Genomic DNA, 12,694 nt, shown 5'->3' on the forward strand with positions numbered 1-12,694 from the left:
TGGTGAGAGTATAGTGTAAAACAGATGAATGCTCTTCATACCTTCTGCTAGCAGTGGATACGCTGAAATCAACAGTTGTCTGGCGTCTATTCGTCGACTTTTCTTTCTGAATTGGAGCAAGACTATATATCATATATCATTTTAGTCTAGTTATCAATATCAGCACCAGCGTATGAATATTCTTTTGATCATATATATCGCTGGATTTAGCACATCATATATCCGACTCTGGTGCCATCTCACAAGCGTTGACAATATGTAATTGTTCTTTTATGTAAACAAGTGACGCACGAGCCTAAATTGCCTCTCGAGAGGGGAGCTCGGGCCTGGGAGAGGCGCGAACCGCCGACCCCTCGGATGAGAGGCCGGCACGTTACCACTGTACTAACAGATTTCCGCTTATATGGAGACAGCAGCCTCCCTCGGGGCCCTCATTATCTAACATAACTCTAAGGTCATTCAAGGTAACATAGTTGCAAGGACACCCAGAGCTTTTTAAGGTCACGTACACATAGCAGGTATATTTTAGTTTAGATAAGAAAGAAAATATTGTTATGTAAATATTTTAAATTGCATTGTTCCCTATGCTATTATATACTAGCAAGAAATTAATAGATCCTTCCATAATCAGTAAGGTTATTTTCTAGTTAGCCTTTTACTTCAAGTAAATTTTTTTTTAAAAAACATACAAATCAAAGCTAATGAAAACTTACGGGAAAGAGTGCCTGTAGTTCAACATAGCAATAGTTATAAGTTTTACGAACATGAATAAGACCACATATATATGTGTATGTAAGTATGTATGTATATACGTATATATATATATATATATATATATATATGTGTGTGTGTGTGTGTGTGTATCTATGTATATACGTATATATATATATATATATATATGTGTGTGTGTGTGTGTGTGTGTGTGTGTATGTATGTATGTATGTATGTATATATGTATGTATGTATGTATAATGTATGTATGTATGTATATACGTATATATATGTATGTATATATGTATGTATGTATGTATATACGTATATATATATATGTATGTATATATGTATGTATGTATATACGTATATATATGTATGTATTTATATATGTATTTATTATATACGTATATATATATTTATGTATGTATATATATATGTGTGTGTGTGCATATTTACATATGTACGCGCACGTATGTATATGAGTGTATATGTGTATGCATATTATATACATACACATATATTATTATATGCATATATATACATATACAGATAGTTATACATGTATGCATATGCATATATGCGTGTGTATGATCATGTATATATATGTATATATACATACTATTCCTTGTTGATCTCATATCCAAAGTAGTGAGAACAAATAAATAGTAATCTAAGATAAAATAAATTAACTTCAAGCCCTACATTGCACGTAAACATTAGTACAACAGCGAGAAGCGGTAGGAAAAAGACCACGTCAAAAAATCTATTAGTTTTCTCGAAACAATATATAAATGGACTGACTAAAGGAAGCATTTCAATTTGTATTGTTTATAAATAATACCGCAACCGCAGGTGTTTGTCCGTTGGACAAGGAGCGTCAGATATCCATAACCATCTACAGAGCAACAATGTCATATCGTCAGCGGTAAGGCAGTGAAGCGGTATTTTAGGAATATATAAATTTTGCGCCAATTGCTAGTATATATTGAATATTGTCATTCCGGTGGCAATGATATCAGTATTTAGGTATTTAGGGTAACGCTCATTAAACAATACTATTAAAGATTGGAAAATATTTATTAGGAAAGCAACAAAGAAACATCATTAGCGGTGAGGCAGGGAAGCACTACAGGCGAAGATGGAGGCGTTGGCAGGAGCAACGGCGCCCCCATACTCTGGAAGTGCGGCCCAGAACCACACAGGAAACTGCTGCTCACGACTATAGGAGTGGCCATCACGTGTACACTCTGCAAACATCGATCATCCGCAGGTCGACACGCAGCCTGGTCAATACAAAGATTACTTAATTCCAAATATTTATCGTTTGAGTAAACTTTTTAAATATAAGAATTACTTCAAATGATGTACAGTTTCTACATATTCAAACTTACCGAAAGCTGAATCAGCAACGACTTCAAGTAGGAGAGCGGTTAGTTGAGGCATCCACTTAGATACGACCTTCAGACCGCTTACGCAGAAAGACGATGCTGAAAATAAGATAATATATCCATAAGTTTACTTCACACAGATTTCCGCATATATGGAATCAACAGCCTCCCTCGGGGCCCTTGTCATTCGCTTCATGCTGATGTACTAATGTTTAAGTTTAAGTGTAATTTATTCCATGAAGTTAACTGATCTTATCTTAGATTAGTATTTACTTGTTCTCACTACTCTGGATATGATAGAAACCAGAAATAGTTTCATGTATATATGCATATATATGAATATATACAAGCTTACACAGACATGCACACGCATACATATATATGTATATGCATACATGTCTATTTATCTATATATATATATATATGTATATACATATATATGTATGTGTATGAATATATAATATACATACATATATACACATATACATGAATGTGTGTGTACATATATAGATTTGCAAACACACACACACACATATATATATAAATGCATGTCTGTGGTCTTACTCAAACATTTTCATTCATAAGTTTCTTCATATACTTGAATTAAAAGGCTACCTAAAAATGACATTACTGATTATGGAAGGATGCATTCCTTTCTTGCTAGTATACAAAACCGTAAGGCATAATGTAATTCAAATTGAAATTTACACAACTATATTTTCTTTCTGATTTATACTTGCAAGAAATTAATGCATCCTTCCATTATCAGTAAGGTTATTTTCTAGTTAGCCTTTTAATTCATACGAACGAATGACAGCCAAATGGAAAGCATATTTGAATATTGATCAAAATATATTTTGATTAATTGTAATATATAGTTAATATGTATATTGTTAATTGCAAATTTCAGGAGCTATCTGGATAAGAGGAGTTAAGTGATTAAGCAAATGATACTTTGGAAAACTGTTGTTGAAGTAATGCTTTAAAGATGGTTTTGTACTCATAAGTAATAATTCATCTCGCACGGAATCCTGATGAGCAGTCTAATGAGGTCATGTAGTAACAGCCATGTTGACACTGACTTAGGCTACTTCAGGTCATATAGTAAGTACTACACGCCAGGAACTTGCACGGCTACCGACGGACCAACATCCGCCCGACCTCGCCACGCAGCCTGGTCAATATAGGGATTAATCTGTACGAGATATACATCATTTTGAGCTAAGTTTAAGATGTATTTCTGTATTGCATTGCAGAATTTCTTCAGATGAACTTAATAAAACTTACCGAAAGCTTAATCGGCAACGACATATAGAGAAATTAGTTACTATTACCTAATCACTGATAACAATATACCGTTACTATGACGGAAGTCTTTTATTATATTCTTCTAATATATAAATGTTTTATTTAAGGGGACTCCAGCAAATTTAATCACATTTTCTTTTAAAGTTCATAATACAATATAGATAGAAAGTCGCACTGATTCCAGAAGATATACTTGCAAATGCTTCAAATGACGTCATTCCGCCACTTTACGATTAAAAGACACCGTGAATGATAAAAGAGAGAAGGGAAGATATAAATCTGAAAATGTAATTTAAAATTTCTGAATAACTTCAACTAATGTACAATTTCTACTAAATCAAACTTCCCGAAAGCTGAATCAGCAACGACTTCAAATAGGAGAGCGGTTAGAGGAGACCTTCAGACCGTTTACGCAGAGTGACGATGCTGAAAATCAATTGATTTAAGTATAAGTTTATTAATCATCAATATCAGCACAAGTGTATAAATATACTTCTATTCATATATATCACTGGATTTAGCACATCATATATCCGACTTTGGTGCCATCTCACAAGCGCTGAGAAAATATAAATTCTTTTTTGTAAACAAGTGATGCACGAGCTAATGTAAATTGCCTCTCGAGATTGTGTCAGTTATGAATACTGTGAGTAAAATAGATTTCCGCTAATATGGAGTCAGCAGCCTCCCTCGGGGCCCTCATTATATAACATGGCTCTAAGGTCATTTAGGGTAAGAGAATTGCAGGGACACCCAAGGCTTTTTATGGTCACGTACACATAGCAGGTATATTTTAATTTAGTCAAGAAAGAACACATGTAATTTTCATTTGAATTACATTAATCCCTATGCTATTATAAACTAGCCAGAAATAAATGCATCCTGCCATAATCAGTAAGGTTATTTTTAGGTAGCTTTTTAATCCAAGTAAATGATGAAATATACGAAACATACGTACAAAAGCCAATGAAAACGTACGGGGAAGAGTGACGGTAGTTGAGTATAGCAATATATACATTGTTCAGTTGTAATTTACAGTTTATATGTGCATTTTTAATTGCAAAATTCAAGAGCTATCTGGGTAACAAGTGATTAAGCAACTGCTACTTTGAAAAACTGTTGTTGAAATAATGCTTTAAAGATGTTTCTTTTTATTCATAAGTAGTCAATCATCTCCCACAGAATCCTGATGAGCAGTCAAATGAGGTCATGTAGTAACAGTCATGTTGGCACTGACTTAGGTTACTTCAGGTCATATAGGAAGTACTACGAACATAAAATAACATTTCCCAGATTTTTTTCAATTAACCAAATTTGTCATCATTGACATTTTCACATTGAAATTTGGACAGGAAGTTATTTCAAATATTTTCAAATATTAAGCAAAAACTCATTTAATTGTGCCGAACTGCTTGAGCAGCTATCATCAAGCATCATGATTCATAAGTTTGCATTATTCTGCTACTATTCATATTTGACGTGGTCTTTTCCCTACCGCTTCATGCTGATGTGCTAATGTTTAAGTTTAAGTGTAATTTATTCCATGAAGTAAATTGATCTTATGTTAGATATCTACTTGTTCTCACTACTCTGGATATGATAGAAACCAGAAATAGTTTCATGTATATAATATATATAAATTATATATATATATATATAAAGATTATAATGATAATGACAATGATTACAATTATTATAATGATAATGACAGTGATTTTAATGATAATGACAATGTTTATATTGATAATGACATGATTATAATGATAAGACAATGATTACAATGTTATAATGATAATGGACAATGCTTATAATGAAAATGATTATAATGATATGACAATGATTATATTGATAATGACAATGATTTATAATGATAATGACAGTGATTTTAATGATAATGACAGTGATTTTAATGATAATGACAGTGATTATAATGATAATGACAATGATAATGACAATGTTTATAATGATTATAATGTTAATGACAATGATTAATAATGATAATGAAAATGATTATAATGATAAGACAATGATTATAATGATTAATGACAATGATTACAATGGTTATAATGATAATGGACAATGCTTATAATGATAATGGACAATGCTTATAATGATAATGAACAATGATTATAATGAAAATGACAATGCTTATAATGATAATGGACAATGATTACAATGATAATGACAATGATTTCAATGATAGTGACTGATTATAATGATAATGACAGTGATTATAATGATAATGACAAGATTATAATGATAATGAGGATGATTATAATGATAAAGATAATGACAATGATTACAATGATTATAATGAAAATGACAATGATTATAATGATAATGACAATGATTATAATGTAATGACAATGATTACAATGGTTATAATGATAATGAGGATGATTATAATGATAAAGATAATGACAATGCTTATAATGATAATGACAGTGATTATAATGATAATGACAATGCTTATATGATAATGACAATGCTTATAATGATAATGGACAATGATTATAATGAATAATGACAATGCTTATAATGACAATGATTTCAATGATTATAATGAAAGATGTTATAATGATAATGACACTGCTTATAAAGATAATGACAATGCTTATAATGATAATGAGGATGATTATAATGATAATGGACAATGATTATAATGATCATGACAATGATTACAATGGTTATAATGATAATGACAATGATTATAATGATCATGACAATGATTACAATGGTTATAATGATAATGATTTTAATTTAATTTTAATGATTATAATGAAAATGATTTCAATGATTATAATGACAATGATTAAAATGATAATGACAATGTTTATAATGATTATAATGATAATTATAATCATGACAATGATTACAATAATTATAATGATCATGACAATGATTACAATGATTACAATGGTTATAATGATAATGACAATGCTTATATGATAATGACAATGCTTATAATGATAATGAGGATGATTATAATGATATATATATATATAATTATATATATATAAGTTATATATATATAAATGTATATACATATATATACACACATATATATATAAAATAATATATATATAAGTAATATAATAAAAGACTTCCGTCATAGTAACGGTATATTGTTATCAGTGATTAGGTAATAGTAACTAATTTCTTTATAGAGATTATATGGAAAGGGATATAGCATCATTCTTGGTGGCGAGACATGTGGTCACCATGACTCTATTCCGCTGATTATCCGAGAAGACCATCCTCATCGCGAGATAAAGACGCGATTTTGGCCCACCGCACTACATTCAGACATTCAAGATTCATCTGCATTTTTATTTTGCATAAAGGACAAGCGATTGTTGTCCGTTGCTGTTACAGTATCAGTATTCAGCTGGCGCTCATGAACATATATGGAAGGCCCGGGCGAAGCTAGAATTTCGCAAATCTCAAATGATGAATGTGTGCACTCTGCAAGAAATCCGAGAAGATAGTAGACTAAGATTTCCGTTGGTTTGTATTAACCGGTTAAGGGTTTCAGACTTATCCAAAGTAGACTGCAGAATGAGTTCAAATAGAAGAGTAATCCGTGAACACGTCCACTCTACTGCAACCTTTAAGCCGGAAAGTGATGCTAAAAATACATTAAACGATTCAGAATGAACAAAAGATTTAGGAACATATAAATAACAATAATCTTGTAATTGTATTTTCTTCTCGAACAATGATGGAGTAAAATTTGAACGATGGATTTCTTAGTAAATAGTCTTTGGTCTCCCTCGAGTCATAAGCCATCAAATGAGGTCATATAGTAACAGACGCATTGCCGGTGACTGAGGTTATATCAGGTCACATAGGAAGTATGAAGAGAAGATAACCAATATCTGTTAAATGCTTTTATCATTACTGATCTTTTCTATTTTTTATTGCGATTTATATATTCGGTATCATGTTGACCAAAGGCATCATCATAACTGAACCCTATGCTTGTATTACTATTTTACGGCTGTTATGAATACTGTTCGTGGCCATATATCCGGTTATCGTTACTGCGGTTTAAAGTAACATAGGAATAGTGTTATTGTCGCTATGGTCATTAGCATTTTCGCAGTAACTGTTGTACCATTGCTGCTCTGCTTCTATTTTGTACTTATTCCGCTCCCCCCCCCCCCTCCCCTTGTAGTTCGTGAACAATACCTGTATATAAATATCTTCCAAAGATAACTAAACTTTATACGACCGACAAACTGCCGCGCGGTAGAGCAAACTGTGCCACCGCCTGCCATGATGTGTCTGCTCGTGGTTGGAGGAATCTTGATTTTCGTAACAACTGCACTAATAATATTGGGACGGTTATCTAAGTCATAACTGTCACTGTAAATATTATTATTTTTATTGCTGTTAAAAATCACGCGATGATGATAATGACGAGAACAGTGGTAATCGTAAAGGTGATAATTACAATGCAATCGTAAGGTATTAATGACACAGGTAATTGTAATGATATATAATAGCCATTATAATGATAATAGTAAAGATAATATAAATTATTATTGTAATGACAATTAAGACTACATTGTTAATAATGACAGTTAAAATGTTATTTAAAATGATGTCATAATAATGATGATAATGATAATTGTAATTATGATAATAATGATAATGTTATTATGGTAATAATGGTAATTGTAATTATGATAATAATGATAATGTAATTATGGTAATAATGATAATTATAATTATGATATTGATGATAATTGTAATTATGATAATAATGATAACTGTAATAATGAAGATATTTCTCATTGTAATGAGGATAACGGCACTTGTAATGGTAGTTCTAATGATGATAATTTTTAAAGGTGATGATAATGATAACTACAATTATAATGATTTTAATTTAATTTTAATGATTATAATGATAATGTCATTTATAATAATAATTACTATGATAATGTCATTTAAAACAATAATTACTATGATAATGACAATTATAATAATAATAATAGGTGTAATGACAATTACATGATTATAATGATAGATGTTATAATGATAGATGTTATAATGATTATAATGATAGATGTTATAATGATTATAATGATAGATGTTATAATGATTATAATGATAGATGTTATAATGATTATAATGATAGATGTTATGATGATTATAATGATAAATGTTATAATGATTATAATGATAGATGTTATAAAGATTATAATGATAGATGTTATAAAGATTATAATGATAGATGTTATAATGATTATAATGATAGATGTTATAATGATTATAATGATAGATGTTATAATGATTATAATGATAGATGTTATAATGATTATAATGATAGATGTTATAATGATGGATGTTATAATGATTATAATGATAGATGTTATAATAATTATAATGATAGATGTTATAATGATTATAATGATAGATGTTATAATGATTATAATGATAGACGTTATAATGATTATAATGAAAGACGTTATAATGATTATAATGAAAGACGTTATAATGATTATGATGATAGATGTTATAATGATTATAATGATAGATGTTATAATGATTATAATGATAGATGTTATAATGATTATAATGATAGATGTTATAATGATTATAATGATAGATGTTATAATGATAAATGTTATAATGATTATAATGATAGATGTTATAATGATTATAATGAAAGATGTTATAATGATTATAATGAAAGATGTTATAATGATTATAATAATAGATGTTATAATGATTATAATGATAGATCTTATAATGATTATAATGATAGATGTTATAATGATTATAATGATATATATAATAATGATTATAATGATAATGTCAATACTCATAATAATCATGACAATGATTACAGTAATTATAATGATACTGACAATGATTATAATGATAATCACACTGATTATTATGATAATGTCAATACTTATAATGATCATGACAATGATTACAATGCTTATGATGATATTGACAATGATTATAATGATAATCACAATGATGATAATGATAATGACAATGCTTAAAATGATAATGACAATGCATATAATGATAATGACAATGCTTATAATGATAATGATAATGCCTTTAATGATAATGACAATGCTTATAATGACAATGATAATGACAATGCTTATAATGATAATGACAATGCTTATAATGATAATCACAATGATTATAATGATAATGGCAATACTTATAAAGATCAAGACAATGATTGCAATGCTTATAATGATAATGACAATGCTTATAATGATAATGACAATGCTTATAATGATAATGACAATGCTTATAATGATAATGACAATGCTTATAATGATAATGACAATGCTTATAATGGTAATGACAATGCTTATAATGATAATGACAATGCTTATAATGATAATGACAATGCTTATAATGATAATGACAATGCTTATAATGATAATGACAATGCTTATAATGATAATGACAATGCTTATAATGATAATGACAATGATTATAATGATAATGACAATGATTATAATGATAATGACAATGCTTATAATGATAATGACAATGATTATCAATGATATTGAATGTTTATAATGATAATGACAATGCATTATATGATAATGACAATGATTATAATGATAATGACAAATGATTATAATAGATAATGAAAGTGATTATAATGATAATGGGGAAATGGATTTTCAATGATATGCTGATTATAATGATAATGACATTTTTATAATGATTATGACAGTGATTTTAAGTTAAATGGACAATGATTTTAATGATATTGACAGTGATTATAATGATAATGACATTGATTATAATGATAGTGGGGGGGGACAATGATCATAAGATGATAATGACAAGTGATTATAATGTAAAGACAAGTGATTATAATGATAATGACCAGTGAATATAATGTTAAAGGCAAGTGATATAATGATTAATTGACAATGATTATAATGATAATGACAATGAATATAATGTTAATGACAATGACTACAATGATTATAATGATAATGACAATGATTATAATGATAATGACAATGATTATAATGATAATGATAATGACAATGATTATAATTATAATGAAAATGACAATGATTATAATGATAATGACAATGAATATAATGATAAAGATAATGACAATGATTATAATGATAATGACAATGATTATAATGATAATGATAATGACAATGATTATAATGATAATGATAATTACAATGATTGTAATGATAATGATATTTACAATGATTATAATGATAATGTTAATGACAATGATTATATTGATAATGACAATGATTATATTGATAATGACAATGATTATAATGATAATGATAATGGCAATGATTATAATGAAAATGATAATTACAATGATTATAATGATAATGACAATGATTATATTGATAATGACAATTATTATATTGATAATGACAATGGTTATAATGATAATGATAATGACATGATTATAATGATAAAGATAATGACAATGATTAAAATGATAATGACAATGATATATAATGATAATGAAAATGATTTCAATGATTATAATGATAATGGACAATGATTACAATTATTATAATGATAATGTTATAATGATTATAATGATATTGACAATGATTATAATGATATATATATATATACACACATATATATAATATATATGTGTGTGTGTGTGTGTGTGTGTGAAAATAAAGGTAGAGAGAGAGGGGATATATAGAGGGAAAGATGCAGATATACATCGATAAACGCGTACTGTTTCATCACTATTCCCTCATTATATTTTCCTCCTCATAACCGCTCCGAAGCGTCGCGGGTAAACCTCTTGGCAACTGCGTCCAAAATCACACGCAACGCTAGCAAGGGTTGACGTTGGTAATTAAGACCAGGAAAGTTTTTGACTCAGCTAATTAGTTCGTTATTGCTTATGCCACGCAGCATAACTTCCATATTTTCGTTTGAGTAGTATGCAGTACGCTCTATCTTTGGAAATTATAAATAATTTAGGATCATATGTCTATTTCCTATTTATGGGTGCATATTATCTGTGTAAATTCACACACACGCATATATATATATATATGTATGTATGTATGTATGTATATATATATATATATAAAGATTATAATGATAATGCAATGATTATAATGAAAATGATTTCAATGATAGTGACTGATTATAATGATAATGACAATGCTTATAATGATAATGAGGATGATTATAATGATATTGACAATGATTACAATGGTTATAATGATAATGGACAATGCTTATAATGATAATGACAGTGATTTTAATGATAATGGACAATGCTTATAATGAAAATGATTATAATGATCATGACAATGATTGTAATGATAATGACAATGATTATGATGATTACAATGATAATGACAATGCTTATAATGATAATGGACAATGATTATAATTGATAATGACAATGATTACAATTATTATAATGATAATGGACAATGATTACAATGGTTATAATGATAATGCAATGATTATAATGAAAGACGTTATAATGATTATAATGATCATGACAATGATTATAAGATAATGACAATGATTATGATGATAATGACAATGATTATATTGATAATGACAATGATTTCAATGATAGTGACTGATTATAATGATAATGGACAATGATTACAATGATAATGAGGATGATTATAATGATAATGGACAATGCTTATAATGATAATGACAATGATAATGACAATGCTTATAATGAAAATGATTTCAATGATTATAATGATCATGACAATGATTATAATGATAATGGACAATGCTTATAATGATAATGGACAATGATTATAATGTTAATGACAATGATTATAATGATAATGGACAATGATTACAATTATTATAATGATAATGACAATGAATTATAATGATAATGCAATGATTATAATGATAATGACAGTGATTATAATGATAGATGTTATATGATTATAATGATAATGACAATGCTTATAATGAAAATGACAATGCTTATAATGACAATGATTACAATGGTTATAATGATAATGACAATGCTTATATGATAATGACAATGCGTATAATGATAATGACAATGCTTATAATGATAATGAGGATGATTATAATGATAATGGACAATGCTTATAATGAAAATGATTTCAATGATTATAATGATCATGACAATGATTATAATGTAGATGTTATAATGATAATGAGGATGATTATAATGATAATGGACAATGCTTATAATGATAATGACAATGCTTATAATGATAATGATAATGACAATGCTTATAATGATAATGACAGTGATTATAATGATTATG

Source organism: Penaeus chinensis, chromosome 3 (assembly GCF_019202785.1).
Source record: "Penaeus chinensis breed Huanghai No. 1 chromosome 3, ASM1920278v2, whole genome shotgun sequence".
Taxonomy (NCBI): Eukaryota; Metazoa; Arthropoda; class Malacostraca; order Decapoda; family Penaeidae; genus Penaeus; species Penaeus chinensis.